The sequence below is a fragment of the Schistocerca americana genome, chromosome 6 (assembly GCF_021461395.2).
Source record: "Schistocerca americana isolate TAMUIC-IGC-003095 chromosome 6, iqSchAmer2.1, whole genome shotgun sequence".
Classification (NCBI taxonomy): domain Eukaryota; kingdom Metazoa; phylum Arthropoda; class Insecta; order Orthoptera; family Acrididae; genus Schistocerca; species Schistocerca americana.
This window is the reverse complement of record NC_060124.1, coordinates 194,345,669-194,365,578: the sequence shown is the minus strand read 5'-3', so window position 1 is coordinate 194,365,578 and position 19,910 is coordinate 194,345,669. Positions and strand designations below refer to the sequence as shown.

Below are 19,910 nucleotides of genomic sequence, written 5' to 3'. Positions count from 1 at the left end.
TCCTTGTACTTGTAAAAACTTCCAAAATGCAAACTAGCCTAAACATTTCTTTATTTACAAATAACCGATTTCGACAGACTTTTCTGCATCTTCAGATCTTCAACACGTTTCGTTATAAAATGCGTACATCTCGACGTGGCACCTCACGCCCAGATGTGGCGTGCAGGTCCGTTTCAAAATGAACACATTTTATAACAAAAAGTGTTGTAGACTTAAAAATGACACCACACTCCATCGAAACCGGTTGTTTGTAAATAAAGAAATATATAAGCGATCTTTGCTTTAGAAAGTTTTTACCAAATAAAACAGATTGGTCCTTCTGATCTCTCAACATGAGAAAATTCAAAGAAATATCCTTATGCTCATCTTTTCTTTACAACATTAATGAATGGGTATTCCTCATTTGATACAACTTCCATTATTTTCTTATTTTCATAATTCTCTATCTGTATTTCTGTACAAATGTCTAGAAAAGCTTGTGTAATTTTCCTTCCATTGTTAATTAATGTATCATATACTGTTCTAACTGATGAAATACGGTGTCTACTGTTCTGTTCCGTTTGTTCACATCGTTTCTATTTCTATTTGTGTTTCTTATCAATTTGTGATTGTTACATCTTCATAAAAACGTTTAGAAAATTTTTGGTTAATCCAGCATCGTTTCAATTCTCTTTCATGGAGTCCTTTTTCAGTTGACATTTTCTTTGCCTAGGCTCTCTTAACGCTTGTGGTATCTCTTTCATTTGCTTACGTATCTTTATGTATTAATTGGCCCTTTTGTATATGTCAGAATAGACTTCATTTTATAAGATGCTGAACTTGTGGTTGAACTCGGTCTATTATATGTTGTGATGTAATTAGTCTGATCTGCTGGTTAATCCCATACACTAAACTAATTACATTCTATTCAGAATGGTTGTTGGCTAGATAAGGAGTACATGTTGTTATTCATGTAGTTGGAGTATATTATTTTAACTTTTTAGTTCTCTGACCAGTTGTCAATTTGTTATAGTCGAGGAGTAGTCCTAGACGTTTAACTATCACCCTGAAAAAATAAAATTAAATAAATAAGTTATTGTTTGTTTGCTGGCATGCTTCTGTAGAAATTTAGTTATTTATTTTCGTCTTTGTAAATCTCTGCAGTCCTAGTATACACTGAAATCCCTGCGTCATACTACCACTGCACACTGCTAAAGGAACTAAAACAACATAGCGCAGCCCATCTCTGTTTCGTCAATAGCCCTTGTCATTTTGTTCTGGATTCTCTTGCAGCATACTATAGTACTGTGGCACAGGGATTTCAGTGTGTAGCACGACTGGAAATATGTACTTAGAAAAACATGACTGATTGACTAGTTTTTCTAGGTGTTAATTAGAACTTTATGATTAATCTTTGTATGAAAGTTAAACAAAAGCAGTACTTTTTGTCATAAATTCAAAACCATAAATTACAATTACATATTTTGTTTTAAGTCGGCAGAAATTACAAATTCTATATGTGAATAAGGAGGTTTCAGGCAACGTTGAGAACATGCACTCGAAAAGCACATGTAAATATGTTTGTAACGTGCTGACAGACTATTTACAGGACATATACTTCTTTATTAATGTATCGAAATGGGGCATTGCTAGGGAACCAGACAGTTTTGTTTTAATGTGGATTTTTATTTTGATATATAAAGCCACGATTCTTGCGAAAATATAATTCTATTATATATGTAACTCAGTAAATTAATTAGTATTTGTTGCATTTTATTAACATTATGCAGTTTTCAGTGAAAAGGGTTGGAATACTGCCTGAGACAAGCACACTAGTCAAACTAATTTTTACAAACTTGAACACTGTGTATTCTTAACTTTTAAAGCCTACTAGTCAACGTAGAAGAAATAAAAATAAAATACTTGCTGCCTTTAAAAGTGTCGTTATGTTAATTCGGTGTGGTATTGTGTAAAAGCCCAATTTAAATGTATACTGTGTAGACACGATTATTTAAGCACACACTTTATTCAGTAGCGAGTTAGTCAAGTTATGAGTCAGTTGTATGTGACACATTAACACACGTATATGTACATAAATGTTATGTACGTATCTGAAGTTTTTTTGATTAAATTGATGTGGGTTACTGAAGATGATGATAATATGCGTCATAAGTTGAAATGGATAGAATTACATATTACCTAGTGCAGTTATCTGCAGTCAAATTTGTATTGAGCAACCTTATAACGTACTACATGAGTTTTGCTTTAGTTAACGAAGGAATAAAATACTGATTCGAAACTGTATCAACATCTAATATCATCAAGAATAAACAAAAGATATAACATAATTTTTGTTTGGTTGTTTCGAACAATGCAGAGATAAATCGCAATATAATGAGCTTTTATAATAAATTCCATACCTCTCTGTTCTAGGCGCTACAGTCTGGAACCGCGCGACCGCTACGGTCGCAGGTTCGAATCCTGCCTCGGGCATGGATGTGTGTGATGTCCTTAGGTTAGTTAGGTTTAAGTAGTTCTAAGTTCTAGGGTACTGATGACTTTAGAAGTTAAGTCCCATAGTGCTCAAAGCCATTTGAACCGTTTGAACCATACCTCTGGCAGATATATAGACAACGATTAATTCATGTTTATGATATGCACTGTAACTATGGAAGGAGATAATTCACCTCCTTATATCATCTCCCATCTTCTATCATCAAACGCCTAGGATATTAATGTTTTTCTTCTCTGATCTTAGGTCAGACAAATAATGTGTATACTAAAATATTTGATGTACAGAACCGTTCTGTGGTAAGGTAATCTACGGTTCTAAGTTCTAAACGGAACTATTGACGATGGGGTTTTTCTGTTCGCGTATTTAGCGTCTGCAGTTCGTTGAACTGGCAAATCCCAGACAGAAAAGTATTATATCTTTTTTGTTGCATGGTTTCCAATGATTTCTGTCATCTAAAGTTGATTCAGACGAACTTTCTAAAATTTGTTCAATTGAAAGAACAGTTATTGTACATTGCTCAATTGGGGAATGATTGGGCCCCATTCCGCCAGAGAGGGAGAGCCCACGGGCGCACATGCTCTCTAGGGCCTAAAGTCTCTACTGTTTACTTCTTGTGATACGTCTATATCAGACCCTTCACGCCAGTTTTGTGAAATGTTTATGTTTCTCCCCAATAATTGGTCATGTCTATAGGTGAAGCTTAACTCAGCGCCTGCTTTATGATACTACTATTGTGCCAGTTTCATATTAAAGTTTCCATGATAACAACCATGATATGTTACACATTTATTTGTTTGATTTCGTCCTAGGCGCGTGGTCTCGTAATGTATCACTCTCTGATCTTCTGCCTGGGAATGAAGCAGATGTCTTAAGTCAGCCGTTGTGTAGTATCCACCCATTTACTAAACTTCCAGTACGTGCAGCTAAAGGCTACATGAATTTTCTGGCCGTAAATTAGCTTTGCTTTGTCCATGTGAAATAATGCATGTGTTAAGTTACGTATTAAATTACAGCTGCCTTGTTCTTACTGCGAATTCTCATAATAAACATTCGGATAGCCTATTTAACGAGTTTTTTCCTCAAATGTGTCCAGTTTTACTGTGGCTCTTACTAATCTACGTCCACATGAATTTCTGAAATTGTTTAATATCGCCACATCTCGCATAATTTTCTTGTTGTTTGTCAATACAATGACGAGTTCATTTTTCCTTCCAATTACTTTTTATAAGTTCATTTTCTCCTTTCTTAATAAGGATGAACATGTTTTTCCTCTCAGGAAACACGAAGAATGTATGCTCTTAGTCATTTCTACTGTAATTATCGATTTGTTGCAAGTGGTGGCTGAGTTAGTTGTTTAACTGTTGTAAGGAGATAGAATAAGAAATTAAGAAGACTTAATGAAACGTGGATAGAAGACATTATAAAAGAGAGGGGACGTAGATATGTAACAGATGAGACCATAAAACGTGACAGACGATTTCTAAGGCTACGGTCAAACGAATGGAATGTTTCTGCAGTGGACGACGTGCTACAGTGAGACATAGAGTTCTTCAGCCATGCAGCCAGCTGTGGGACAGAATATGGAGAGTCAAATATCGATTGATCTGTTCTGATCCAAATAAGTTGTTTATGTAAAAGAATCAAAGCTACATACATCTCTGTAGTTAGTTTCTGAGTACAACATTACTTTCAGTGTAAAAATTTAAATACCAATTTTTTGGGACTGCAATATCTTCTCCGATATGCTGTGTTTCTCATTCACGTATGAAGCAACTATTAGACAGAAAATGTGATTCGCGTCTTATAGCCTCACGTCAAATCTTGATAGTGAATAGTCTCTCTTTTCTTTACTGATCATAGTTATTATCATATAACGAAATTTCGAAAAGTGTACAGTTAAAAACATAGTCACTAATCAGTTTACGTTTGCTGCATCTTAATTCATATATATTGCTGCTTAAAAACGTAGTTAACATATAAACTGGAAGGAGAGTCATACATCTTATCAGTGTCAAGTTGATAGGTGATATATTTTGACAAATCACCACTCTGAGGGTATGGCTGCACGCCATGCTCAGCTGAGCCTAATATTTCTCTTTCCTATGTGGCTTAATAAATCACAGTCACATTCTAAGTTAGGCCAAAGGCCTTGCCGTAGTGGTAACACCGGTTACCGTCAGATCATCGAAGTTCAGCGCTGTCGGGCTGGGCTAGCACTTGGATGGGCGACCATCCGGTCTGCCGAGTGCTGTTGGTAAGCGGGGTGCACTCAGCCTGTGTGAGGCAAACTGAGGAGCTATTTGATTGAGAAGAACCGGCTCTGATCTCGGAAACTCACATACGGCCGGGAGAGCGGTTTGCTGACCCCATGCCCCTCCATGTCCTCATCCCGTGACGCCTACGGGCTGAGGATGACACGACGGCCCGTCGGTAACGTTGGGCCCTCATGGGTTGTTCGGGAGGAACTTTTTTTCTAAGTTAACGTTGTGTGAAGCGTTATTTTAATTTTGAAACTAAAGATAGAAATTCTCAGATGCAGTGACAGATTTACCTTTCTATTGTATCCTATGTTCTGCGTATGTATGTACGTAAGAGAAACGGTCAACAACCTGATGACATACATACTATGCAACCATTTGAATCTGGCTGCACTAACTTGGGTGAAAGAAGAAGAAGTGCGTCAGCATTAAGAAACACACATGCAATGGCTAATTGTTTTGTAAATGAGGCCGGTGATGCACTTTGACGGGGGCGCGAAATTTGAGGATTTACATTAGGCAGAATATGAGCTTTCATATCCATTTTCCTTTATAGGAACTACTTAGTTAATCTGGAACAGTGCTTACTGTATGTCGTGTGTTTAATGTTATATATTTATCGATCCAAGTATCAGACTTTCCAGGAACGTAATTGTCCAAGGCGACTATATGACGTACTTGGTAATTTGCATGGGAATTGATGCGTTGGCGTTTCTTCATGAAACGAGAGTTCTCCGTTACACCTTGTAGAAAATAGTACTGCGTACTGTTGCCTGCTACTTGGTTATTTACTGCATTTATTGTACATATGCACAATAAAGTAATTAATAGATAACATATTTATTTTTATACCTACAATGAGTATATTATACATGTTTCAGCGTATCCAACCATCGATGTACCACACCGAGAACGCTTCAGAAATCACATCATTGCAAATTTTAGCATATATTTAACCTGCTTTGTTCTTGACCGCATGATTAAAAATATATTTATCAGATTTCATTATAATTGTAAATAAGTTAGTGTTTCTGCTAGATTGTGTCAGAAAGAGCAAGAACTAACATGTAAATAATAGGAAAGGAGTAAGAGTTCCTATAAGGTTGTCACTGTTGGCGATTCTCTGAATAAAATAAGTAAAGCATTTGAAGAAACTAAATCGCTAGTTCTGTTGCAGTCCCGACGTCCTGTAACCCAGAGTATTATCAGAATAATGATGAGATGAAAAGATATACTTACGAATAGACTTTCTGTCTCTTCTTGAACATTCAGTGAACTCTAGAAATAATTCACAGCGAATGCCGTGGCATTCTTGTCAAATACGCGGAGATTCTCTGCCCCCGTTATTTAAGTTTCTGTGTCAATTTTATGTATATCTAGAGGACACATTGTGGAAGGTATTTGTAGATACAAACGCAGAACGGATAACTCGACACTGCCTCGTGGTTCTTCATGTCACTGCGGCTACCGCTAGGGGCGATGCCGCTGGAATTCGGCGAAAGTCCGTAGTCGTGCACGTTCTGCCCCAGGAGGACTGTTGTATCTACGGCGTGCTTCGTAGTAACACGTATATTAAACGTACAGCTGCCATTCGACAGACATTCCACTCGTGTGAACCCAGCCTAACGGCGGCTGCTGCTTCTGTCGCTGATGCTAATGATGATTACGATTAAATACTTTGGCTGTAGCTTTGACTAGATCTTGGGCGATGCGTGTAACTTGTGAACGAGTGAGGTATGCCAGCTGGCAGATCGTTTATTAAAAACGACGAGCAGTCTACAGCCCAATCTGTGCAAGTTGGATTTGAACCTTTTCACCATTCACCGACGGTTAAATGATATACCAGCATCCAGATTCTGTGTGTGACCTATGGACGGTCTTTCATCGAGCACCGGGCAGTCTAAGGTAAACTGATGGATTCTGAAAGACACACTCATATTGGACACTAACAAGGGAACCCCCCCATCGCACACCCCTCAGATTTACTTATAATTTGGCACAGTGGATAGGTCTTGAAAAGCTGAATACAGATCAATCGAGAAAACAGGAAGAAGTTGTGTGGAACTATGAAAAAATAAGTAAAATACACAAGTTGAGTAGTCTATACGCAAGATAGGCAACATCAAGGAGAGTGTGAGCTCAGGAGCGCCGTGGTCCCGTGGTTAGCGTGAGCAACTGCGGAACGAGAGATCCTTGGTTCAAGTCCTCCCTGCAGTGAAAAGTTTAATTTCTTACTTTCAGTTCATGTGACAAACTCCTATGTTTCCATCACTTTTTTGTGAGTGATTATCACATCCACAAGAAAACCTAAATCGGGCAAGGTAGAAGAATCTTTTTACCCATTCGCCAAGTGTACAAGTTAAGTGGGTCGACAACATATTCCTGTCATGTGACGCACATGCCGTCACCAGTGTCGTATAGAATATATCAGACGTGTTTTCCTGTGGAGGAATCGGTTGACCTATGACCTTGCGATCAAATGTTTTCGGTTCCCATTGGAGAGGCACGTCCTTTCGTCTACTAATCGCACGGTTTTGCGGTGCGGTCGCAAAACACAGACACTAAACTTATTACAGTGAACAGAGACGTCAATGAACGAACGGACAGATCATAACTTTGCGAAAATAAGAAATTAAACTTTCAACTCGAGGGTCGACTTGAACCACTGACCTCTCGTTCCGCAGCTGCTCACGCTGACCACGGGACCACGGCGCTCGCGAGCTCACATTATCCTTGATGTTGCATATCTTGCGCATGGACTACTCAGTTTGTATATTTTGCTTATTTTTTCATAGTTCCACACAACTTCTTCCTGTTTTCTTGATTGATCTGTGTTCAGTTTTTGAAGGCGTATCGACTGTGCCAACTTATAACTAAATTTGAGGGGGGTGCGATGGGGAGGTTCCCTTGTAAGATGAGCCGAAAAATGGTTCAAATGGCTCTGAGCACTATGGGACTTAACATCTGAGGTCATCAGTCCCCTAGGACTTAGAACTACTTAAACCTAACTAACCTAAGGACATCACACACACCCATTTCCCGAGGCAGGATTCGAACTTGCAACCGTAGCGGTCGCGTGGTTCCAGACTGTAGCCCCTAGAACCGCTCGGCCACACAGGTCGGCTAAGATAATCCGAAAAGCAACTCAGTTCTTCTCTGTAACGCTTATTGGCCATTTCACCTTCTGATACTTCTGCAGGAAGATTTCGAAAGTTCTTGCTCGCATGATGGCTTATCAGCAATCGTTCTTGCTGTCCACCACTCACGACTGTAACAAGAAAGGGCGGAAACGAAAGGTACTAGACGTCACACATCATAAGGTGGCGTATACTTAGATGTAGATGGAACATCGCTGGCCGGTGTAGCCGAGCGGTTCTAGGCGCTCCAGTCTGGAACCGCGCGACTGCTACGGTCGCAGGTTCGAATCCTGCCTCGAGCATGGATGTGTTTGATGTCCTTCGGTTGGTTGGGTTTAATTAGTTCTAAGTTCGAGGGTACTGATGACCTCAGATGTTAAGACCCATAGTGCTCACAATTAGAAGGGAAATCGTTCATCTCTTCGGTACACGTCAAGATTATATAATCCTAGCCGGCGATTTTAATTCTGTACTTAGCCCGAAAGACCAGACACCGAATTTCAACAAGTCCGTAGAACTGGAGGAATAGTCCACCAAATGCAGTTAACCGATACCTGGGAACATACCCATGGCGCACAGGCCGGTTTCACATATTTTAACAGTCACTGAGCAAGCAGGCTAGACAGAATTTACGTGTCGTCCAACCTTAAGAACCATGTACTCCAGTCTGAGGTCTGGCCCACTATGTTTTCTGGCCATGCCGCGTACATCACCACAGTAAATTTGGAAAAACAAGAGACTTACCAAGCGAGGGGCATATGGAAACTCAACATTACACATCTCCAAGATGAGGAATGTCACGTAGCATTTATTAATGTGTGGCAAGAATGCGAGAAACGATTCCCGCAATACAGTTCTGCCATAGCTTGGTGGTTACAATGTGCGAAGCCTACAATAAGAAGAATGCTGATGGATTACTCGCGACAGAAAAGTTTCTGGATTAAAAAGACGACTGAATTTTATTTTAGCTGCCTTAGACACATGTACACCTTGGACACACGATTAATGGAGATCTTTAGCCGGATTCAGAAAGTTAAAGCAAAACTTTTAGCGCTGAAGCGGCGACAGTCAGAAGGTTTTAAAGTCAGAGCGAGACTACACAACATTGTAGAAGGGGAAGAAACGGCTTTGTACCATGTAATGCGTGAGAATAAGAGAGGAAACAGAAAAATACTGACAGAAGTTAAGTTACCTGATGGGACCAGGCACACAAAACAGCATGAAATTCAAAAGAAGGTTTTAAAGTCAGAGCGAGACTACACAACATTGTAGAAGGGGAAGAAACGGCTATGTACCATGTAATGCGTGAGAATAAGAGAGGAAACAGAAAAATACTGACAAAAGTTAAGTTACCTGATGGGACCGGGCATACAAAAAAGCATGAAATTCAAAACGCTGTTCATAAATATATCACAGATATGATGTCCACCAAACCTACCGTCGACGAGGCGCGGCGTGATCTTGTTAGAAACGTATCAGGCCGAATTAGTACAGAGCAAGTAGAAAATCTCATGGCCGCAATAGAAGAGGACGAATTGAAAGACGCAATAGCACAGAGTCCTAAAAATAAGTCTCCAGGACCTGATGGTATCCCCGTGGAATTCTACCAAGTGTTCTGGCCACAAATGAAAAGCAAGTTGCTATGTATGTACAACGAAATCATGAGTGGCACTGTTGCCGCTTCCAAAGTATTTCCTGAAGGGATCATAGTTCTAATTCCTAAAAACTCACTTAGCAAAGCGATTGAAAACCTTCGCCCAGTAACATTACTCAACAGTGATTACAAAATTATGGCCTGCGTATTAGCAAGAAGAATAAAAATGGTTATTAACTCTGTAACTGGTATGTACCAAACATGTGTAGGCAAAGACAGAAACATCTATCAGAATATATGCGAATATAGGGATATAATATCAACCGCAAATGTATGCCGAATAAAATGTGCTTTAGTGTCATTAGACTTCGAGAAGGCGTTTGACAGAGTCGATCATAAGTATCTCCTTGGTATCATGGAAGTAATGGGTTTCCCACCACGATTCGTGAGGATTATTCAACAAATTCTGAAAAACAGTGTAGCACGAATAATGATAAACGGACAACTAAGTAGAGATATTGAATTGACTGGATCTGTACGTCAAGGTTGCCCAATGTCAATGGCCCTTTTCGCAATAGCAGTAGAACCTCTCCTCGCGACACTCACGCATCACCTGCAAGGATTGTGTATAAACGGCAAGAAAATAGTGTGCAACGCCTACGCAGATGATGTGGGCGTCCTGGTTATAAATGAAGATGAAGTGGCGAAAGCTCTTCAGATTGTACACACATATGAACTTGCTTCTGGCGCCAAACTAAATAAAAGGAAGTCAGGCATCATGAACCTAGGCAGAGGAATATCCATGCAAAATCGGGGACAGTTGACGGAAGTATCCACATTGAAATGTTTGGGTATTGAATTTAGAAGCAACATCCAACACACTATTGCCGTCAATTATAAAAAACTACTTGTAAGCATACGAGCATCTGTACAAGGAAACAGTATGAGGCAACTGGACGAGATACAGAAAATCAAACTAGTAAATGTGTATATAACATTCAAACTTAACTATGTTGTCCAAGCTTTTCCGATTCCATTAGCAACAGCCAGAAGAATTTTATCCGCGATAGGAAGCTTTGTATGCCAAGGCAACATTTTCAAAGTGAGGTTCAATACACTAACACTCCCAACAAGGAAAGGAGGTTTAAACCTTGTTGATGTCAGTTCCAGGTCACGAGCGTTATATGTGTGTCGAATGTGCAAGCAATGGAAACAGATGCCCGACAGCTTAACCGCCCACTTGCTGAATGAAATTGCTCCAACAAGCATTCAGCCGCCAATAGATGTGAAGCATATACCAGCTGGTCTTTGTCACCTGAAAACTTTTCTTGTTGAGTACAGTTATATCTCCTCGAGGCTCTCAGAACAGCAGTTGAAGAGAGTAAAGGGCATCTATACATATTTGATGGAAGCTAAGGGAGGAAATATTATTGAAAGAAAATACCCCAACAACGACTGGTCTGCAATTTGAAAAAATATCCACGATCGGAACTTACCCTCTACGGTGAAAGCAACTTGGTATAATGCAGTCAACAGGAAAATATCAACTAATTCCAAATTGCGTGCTATACATCTCACAAATTCGCCCTTGTGCGCGTCATGCAACCTTCTTGACACTGAAGAACACCGATTCGTGTGTGAAAGAGTAAGAGACACATGGCATATAATTAAGCAGAAATTAGCGACTGTTAACAGAACATCTCCAACCGTTTTCACCGCCGCAGATTTTCTGACTCCAGACGCAGTGCCACACCCTGCTACGAAAAGAAATGCTGTTAACTGGGTAAAAGGGCACACTGTACACTATATCTTTAAGGCAGAAAATAAAAGCAAGGAAGATTACTGGGTGTATCTAACGACTCAGCACCATCATCTCATGCGGACGAAAGACAACAAAAAAAAATTACGCATGCTTCCTAAATAGAATCATGGAATAAAATTAAACAGAGAACAATAGACAGATTAAGATTGGTACGGAATTCAGAGATGTCAGCCTTGCACGATTACAGATACCTGGAACCGGAATGTCTTCGATCCTTTCACGAGACACTGCAGAAAAGAAATCAAGTCCGTGGCAAGGCGCACCGGACTACATCCTCATGAAGAAATTAGACATCAAGTTTTACGTATTTTGTTTTTTTTAATTATCTTATGCCATACGCGGAGAAGTTTTAAGCTCTAAAAAACGTTTTTCAAGGGGATGCAAGATTTTATGTTTTCCTTATGAAGATGAGAGATTTCACGTTTGAGTTTATTTTAATATACTTGTCTTCCCATTAGCAAGAGGAAGATTCATTACCTTTAATTAATATTAAGAAGAAATATTTATTCTCATTTCTGTTAGTTAAGGTAATTTAGGCCCTCAGCTTACAGAAAAAAAATTAAGAAGCCGATAAAAAAAATAAAAAATAAAATAAAATATAAAGATACAAAAAAGAAAAAGTGGCCGAGCACTCGCAAAAAGTAAGAAAAATGAGGATTTGGCATCAAAAACATAAAAAAGTACATAAAATAAAAAAGTAAAAAAAAGTTGGTAGAAGGATGGACTCATAATAATAATAATAATAATAATAATAACGACAAAGCAAAGAAGCTAATCGAAGAAGGCAAAACAAGGTGAGCGTTTGGAAGGGCTGTGAGGGGAGAAGGGAGGCCCTAAAAAAATTAAAAAGAAAAAAAAAGCGGTGTAAGGCGCTGGTTTAAGGTACCAGTCTAAAAAAAAAAAAAAGAACATGTGAACCTCCCCATCACACCCCCCTCAGATTTAGTTATAAGTTGGCACAGTGGATAGGCCTTGAAAAACTGAACACAGATCAATCGAGAAAACAGGAAGAAGTTGTGTGGAACTATGAAAAAAATAAGCGAAATATACAAACTGAGTAGTCCATGTGCAAGATAGGCAACATCAAGGACAACAAGAGCTCAGGAGCGCCGTGGTCCCGTGGTTGGCGTGAGCAGCTACGCAACGCGAGATCCTAGGTTCAAGTCTTCCCTCGAGTGGAAAGTTTTATTTCCTTATTTTCCGCAAAGTTATGATCTGTCCTTTTGTTTATTGACGTCTCTGTTCACTGTAACAAGTTTAGTGTCTTTGTTTTGCTGGATTCATGTTGCCCACGGAATACATCTCACGTATTTAATGCACTCTCGTCAAAAGTAGGGAACAGTCAACTGCCAGCCAGGGAGCCTCGTTAGCAGGAATACAGTCTCTTCCGTGCGCTGTAGTCGACTGACGTCGTGTGTTTCGATGTTTGTTTAGGTGTAGCGTCCCCATATTACGGCGGAGTTACCTCGCATCGGACGGACGGACAGATAATAATTGTCTGAAATTAAAAAAAGTAAACTTTTCACACGAGGGAAGATTTGAACCAAGGACCTCTCAGTTGGTAGCTGCTCACGCTAACCACGGGACCACGGCGCTCCTAAGCCTTCAATGTCCTTGATGTTGCGTATGTTGCACATGGGCTACTCAGTTTGTATATTTTGCTTTTTTTTTCATAGTTCCACACAACTTCTTCCTGTTTTCTCGATTGATCTGTGTTCAGTTTTTCAAAGCCCATCCACTGTGCCAACTTATAACTAAATCTGAGGGGGGGGGGGGGGGGGGGAGGTGCGATGGGGAGGTTCCCTTGTCAGAGCCATTTGAACCTTTTTTTTTTTTTTTTTTTTTTTTTTTTTTAGATGGAACATCACGGAGGAAATGCTGAATTAGGACCCAAAACAAGGATGGAAATAGGTGGAAACGATGGGCGTAAGCTTTGTGAAGACGAAACAGCTGGATGTCTAATTCCCATATGTAAGAGGGCAACGACTAAGAGCCATACTTACCCTCCAGTCTACCGAGCTTAAAGTTACAAAGTGTAGAGGTCATATGACCAAAGCTAACTCGGACAGACGGATCTAACACTTGAGTGACCTTTACTTGTTGCCCGTTAGAAGAAACTCTCGCTTCGGACAAAGTGAAAAAGGAAAAGCCGGGTGTTTTTCGCACACACAGAGCGGAGACGGCTCAGTGGTCCCTCGCGCTGAGCTGGGCCGTGTGGACGGATTCCTGGCCTCGGCGGATGTTTTATGTATCTGCCGGCACTCTGCAGAGAGGCATTACCGGGATCCCGGCCGCAGCCATGACTTATTTATCAAAGACGCATTTGCTCCCCCTTATCTTTGCCCGACTTGCGCACGTCGCCTTGTTAGCGCGGCCGGCGGAGGAAGGGGAAAATGAATGCGCAACTCGAGTCTTTTTTCGCGGATCCGCGGAGCGTGCCTGATGGTGGCTGCAGGGTGGCGGGCCGAAACGTCTCGTCCGGAGCGCCTGGCGCTGTCGGCTGTCTTGTCCGCCCCGGCCAGCGCGAGCCTCGCCCACTTTGCATCTCATATTCACGCGCCGCAGGCTCGCTTTCTAGAATAAAAGCGCCGCGGAGTACATCTCCATCATCGTCGGGCACTTTAATGAAGCCATTTCTTGCTTTCAGATCTACGCTTCGCGTGTTAGAGGCCTATTTTGTAATTCGCTATTGAGTTTCCTGTACCAATGCAAATGCAGTGCTGTGTATGAACTCGCTGGACAAAATAATAGTCAGTTCCTTAAGAGGCCATTTGGTCCTCCACCACTGATCTACGTCGTGGCTGTGAAATGGTGTTGTGGCGCCTCTTTTCTTAAATTTAAGAGATTTTGTGTATATATACTAAGATGGTATCTGTTCTTTCGGACATGTCGGAAAGAACAGATACCATCGGTGACCATGCAGCTGATTGGAATGAAATTAACACCCTTAGCTGCTTACAGGCGTTGACATACGTCAACGGGGACAGATGAAAATGTGTGCCCCGACCGGGACTCGAACCCGGGATCTCCTGCTTACATGGCAGACGCTCTATCCATCTGATCCACCGAGGACACAGAGGACAGCGCGACTGCAGGGATTTATCTCTGGCGCGCCTCCCGCGAAACCCACATTCTCAACGTATTGTCCCGCGCTACATTCGTAGTGCCCCCGCCCATTATATTCATTACTCGCGGCGCGTTGCCGATTCCCGTAAGAGTTCGGGCAATGTTTGTGCATTCGCCCAGAAGAAGAAGATGGTCAAGTGGCCGGTGAGCCTTAACTATATATATACTAAGATGGTATCTGTTCTTTCGGACATTTTCATCTGTCCCCGTTGACGTATGTCAACGCCTGTAAGCAGCTAAGGGTGTTCATTTTATTGAGATTTTATGTAGTTTTTATGATTTCTTACGTACTTATAAAATAGTTTGTTCAAGTACAGTGGCTAAGATTATGTAAGAGCAAGAAGAAACTAAATCGTTGAGTCAATAAAAACTACGTCAAAATGTCACGAGCGCCGGCCGCTGTGGCCGAGCGGTTCTAGGCGCTTCAGTCCGGAACCGCGCTACTGCTACGGCCGCAGGTTCGAATCCTGCCTCAGACATGGATGTGTGTGATGTTCTAGGGGACTCAGCTGTTAAGTCTCTTGGTTGGCTTTGACCAATATGGGACTTAACATCTGTGGTCATCAGTTCCATAAAACTTAGAACTACTAAGGACATCACACACATTTATTTATTTGTTTTTATTTATTTATTGCCAAATTATAGACCTGTTACCTGCTGTTTAAAACAGGCCGTACATCTTACAATTTTCGTTTTTCATCACATACATCCACGCCCGAGGCAGGATTCGAACCTGCGACCGTAGCGGTCACGCGGTTCCAGACTGAAGCGCCTAGAACCACACGGACACACCGGCCGGCTAAGTCCCTTGGTGCTTAGAGCCATGTGAACCATCTGAACGTCACGAGAATGCTTTTTCACAATTGATATATAAGTGACGAAAGAATGTAGACTCTTTCATTAGCATTCGCATTCTCATTCGTATCGCGTTCCTTTGCTGATTTGATTCTGGTTACTAATCATTACTGAATTAATGTAGTTGTATGTTGAAAATATAATTTGAAAGCTAAGTGTTATTGAAAGTCGTGTGTATTATGTATGCAAATTAATTTCAGAAATATTTTGAGACGCATGACCTATGTTAAACACGACATTTTTATGGGATAGATTTCAGTCGCCTTCAACGGCACTTAATCGTATCGAGCTTGCCGGTGTGGCCGAGCGGTTCTAGGCGCTTCAGTCTGGAACTGCGCGACCACTACGGTCGCAGGTTCGAATCCTGCTTCGGGCATGGTTGTGTGTTTTGTCCTTAGGTTAGTTAGGTTTAAGTAGCTCTAAGTTCTAGGGGACTGATGACCTCAAATGTTAAGTCCCATAGTGCTCAGAGCCATTTGAACCATTTTGAACTTAATCGTATCGTATACCTGAAAAAGCAGTCTGCAATTTTCGACATTAGGTTCAAGAATTTCGGTGGTTTTCCTGATAGGCGGCTCGGTCAATTATTTTTAGTGATCTTATTAAAATGTCACAAGCCGAAATCACATAGATCTTTGGCGTGGTATGGACATAGTTTATGAAAGGCACTACAATGTTTTATCTCATTAGTGTTTCATATGAAAGAAAATTTTCTTGATAACAATTTATGAACCGAAGATATAGCACGATATCACTCCAGATCCATGTAGGATTTCATTGTTATAGCTAAGAAAACGAAACATAATCTTTCACCACGAACAATTTTTTAGCGTGAGTAGTAAAATTAAAAAGAAATTAAGAAAAAATACTATATTTTTTATTTAGAGAATTAACGTGCCATTCAGCTGAATGGAATCTGCGGATGGGTCATCGTGGAGGCGTGACAGAAAGTCAGGAAACAACTATCTTGTTTAGAGGGTCCCGACCACACAGACAATAATGCTATCCGACTTGGTGTTGTATCGATGCAGACTCACCAATGTGCCTACAAGGAATGTAATCGTGCCTAAGAACAGTGGACGGGAGACGAGTTTAAAACCCGACAGACACTGCTGCTCTTTGTGAATGTAGGTCCTTCTCACACAGTTTATGAGCAAATATTGCGGAGAGAACGGTATGAAATGAACATCTGGAATCTGGTCCTCGCCAAATGTCACACGGCACGTAAAGTTTCCCTACCTCAAAGCACCAAACTACGGTGAGACTTGTCAATATCCGTCTGAATGCTTATAATGTGGCCCGACAAGCAACTATTTTGGCAAGACGTCGAGTGCACGTTCGATAGTACCTTTTTTTCCTTTTCGATTCATCAGTCATATGACTGGTTTGATGCGACCGCCACGAATTCCATTTTTGCATCAGCCTCCTCATTTCTGAACAGTACTCGCACGCATCTTCCTCAATAATTTGTTGGATATTCTCCAATCTCTGTCATTCCCTACAGTTCTTACACTGTACAGCTCCCTCTAGCACCAAGGATGTTATTACCAGGTATATTAACACATGTGCTACTATAGTTCATGATTTCCATATGTTCCATTCCACGCCGTTCTGTGACGTTCCTCCTCATTCCTTGTCAGTACACCTAATTTTCAACGGCCTTCTATAGGAAAATATCTCAAACGCTTTGATTCTTTTCTTTTTCGGTTTTCCCACAGTCTGTGATTCGCTATCATGTAATGTACATTCTCTGATGTTGGAAAGTAGGAGACCTCACGAAGCTGGTGTATAAATAGGACTGACTCCCTCTCGCACTACTGATGTCATTGCTTGTATTTTGCGTTTACGTGTAGCTGATGTGACGAGCATCCTTTTGCACTTCAAAGTCGGCAGCAAAATGGGCACACCCTGACGATCACCAAGGAGGGCCTCTTCCCTTACTTCAGAATCTGTTACAGACTGAATCCCTATATATGACACAGTGTCTCACCCAACAAATACGCTACAGTTCCTTCTATTTTCAACTGCAATGAGTTCCCTAGTTAAATGATAAATCCACTGTGTCCCAATTTTTTCCGCTTGTAGGAGCACCAGACTACCCACCTACAGTGGAAAACTGTTGATAATCCCAGCGGAACCGTTCATGTCCTTTGTCGCGAACATAATCCCGATCATCCTATGGAGTACACCAATGAGATGACGCAAGAATTAAATTTTAATTATTGGTATCATGCTACAAGAGAGTCTGCGAAAAATAAACTAGCGCGTGCCCAATGTTTTGTTTGAACTATTCGTGATTTCTGGCTAAATCCCTGGGAATAGAGTCTGAATCGCTTCTTGTAGAAGGGAGTTGAACTAAACACCACTTCGCTGACCATCTTGTTTCCCTGAGCAGATCACAGAACGTTATGCAATTCCGCTTCATTAAACTTAGTGTAGGGCAGCCAACATAAAATTTTGATACCTAAGAAATGCTTAAATTAAAATAAATACTTTTATTAGTCAAATATGAACAAGGTTTATAGTGTCACTTTTAAATGAAACCCATAAAACCCAAATTTAGCAAAGATTTACATTTTATCTTATGATCACATTCCTCAATAGAGTTTAGTTGTGTTGTTAATAACTAACTGAGTAACTGCGCTGCAGTTCTATTAGTCCTTCCCCTCCATCCCCTCTCACTGTCCATCTCCTCGCCCTCCTCTCTGCCCACCTCCTTCTCCCGTCCAGCGTCTATGTCATCCACCCCAGCTCTCTGTCCATCTCCCTTTGTCCATATCTTCGTCCATTGCTCCTCCTTTTCTCTCTGTTCATCTGCTCTTTCCCCATCTATCATCTCCTCCTCCTTCCTGTAAGTCCATCTCCTCCTGTTGTCTCTATCTCCTCCTCACTCCCTCGCCCCTTCTCTGTCCATCTCCTCATCCTCGTCTGTCTGTCCATATCTTCCTCTCTCACTCATTCCTTTCTCTGTCCACATCTTCTTCGCTATCTCTCTCTGTCCATCTCCCTTTACTTTTCTCTGTCAATTTCCTCCTCTTCATCTCTTTCTCCACCTCCTCTTCTTCCATTTTCCTGTTCATTTCCTTCTTCCTCTCTCTCTGTCCATCTCCTCCTCCCATATATCTGTGTACATCTCCCCCATCTCTGTCCATCTCTACCTCCGCCTTTCCTTCTCCACATTATCACTCCCACCACAATGGGAGGTTGCTGACTCTTACCTTCACAGTACTTCTTTACAGACTGTAAGTAGGTATGAAGTTTGGTTGATATCGATCAGGGGCTTTGACCACACAGGTAGAGGTCACATACATTAAACACGTATTTAATATACATTTCAGACATACTTGTACATATACTGTATTTCACCTCTATCGTTAGCGAATTCCATCCTGTTTCGTTTTCACGTAGATTGTTGTTTATGGTTTCATATCTCCTGAACTGTATGTGGCACAACGATATAATGTTATGGAATACATTCGGTGGATATGTGAACACTGTCAGGAAATTGCGTTGCGAATAGAGTTATTAGTAAAGCAGTAATAAATCGAAAGGTCATACCTATGCTGAAGGGGGTGTGAGCGAGAAAAAGTATATTATAGGTTTGAAGTTACGTGTAACGTTTGTTGCAAGTCACCAGATGCTTTCATTCTCAAGTAATGGATGAACCTAGTCCGGTTACTTGCACGTCGTAGGCTTCGCTTTCTTTTTACTCCCACCCCTTTTAGAGGTAGGTGGTTCTTACCAACACACTGGTCCTTTCAAGACAGTAAGTGAAGTGTGTACCGAGTTTAGTTGAAATTGGTCCAGTGTTTTAAAAGCAGATGTGGAACAAACATACATACATATATACACTTTCTCAATATGCATGGATTCTCTAGTATGGCCAAGCGGTTCTGAACACATGCAACTCCTAGGGAACTTCCGACAGGCAATGACACACTCGCGACTACGATGGGAATGCGGTTTGAGATGGCATGCTCCATGTGGGCTGTCGTGCAAGTATTATTCGACATGAAACTTAGAGCTGGCACACTAACCAAAACTGTCGGTGTAGAGTTACCAAGTGTCCGTTGTTCATTGGTTAACACTGAAAATTCAACTGCCCACCAACGACAAGACGATACGACGGGAAGAACAAGAGTGAGATCGAAGAACAATACTCCTGAGTAGGAGCATTCTAGAGAAGAATCAAGATGGATTTAGTTGTAAGTGACGCGTTTCAAGGTGTCATTCAGGAGGTTCTTCTGGTTCATTGGAGATTCGCGTGCTGTTTCACACTGGGCATTCTGACGTTGCATTCTAGGGAATATCAGTCTGTTTTATACATAATTTTCACAGTTATAGTCTTATTCCCGTATTCACCCAAACTTCTACTGACATTTCCGATACCGACAGTTTTCTTTGCACATCAGATGATATTCCCTTTCTTTTAGTTATTGGATCTACGAACATCCAACTGTTAACTCATCTCTAACTTCAAATATTCCGCTTCCGCAGTGTAATCGCTGCGGACATGAGCATCCGAAGGCAACGAAAGTAGTTATGACCGGGATAACAGCATTACGCTGACCGTCGCGTGGCAGTGTCACATGGAAAGCTATCAAGGAAGCAGCCTTAGAGCTTT

At 41.1% G+C, this 19,910-nt stretch overlaps 1 protein-coding gene across 1 annotated transcript in view; it reads right to left on the bottom strand.

The window, feature by feature from the left end:
- The window catches only part of LOC124619687 (dipeptidase 1-like), a 315,244-nt gene that overhangs the window by 221,044 nt on the left and 74,290 nt on the right, over window positions 1-19,910 (bottom strand). The window lies entirely within an intron of this gene.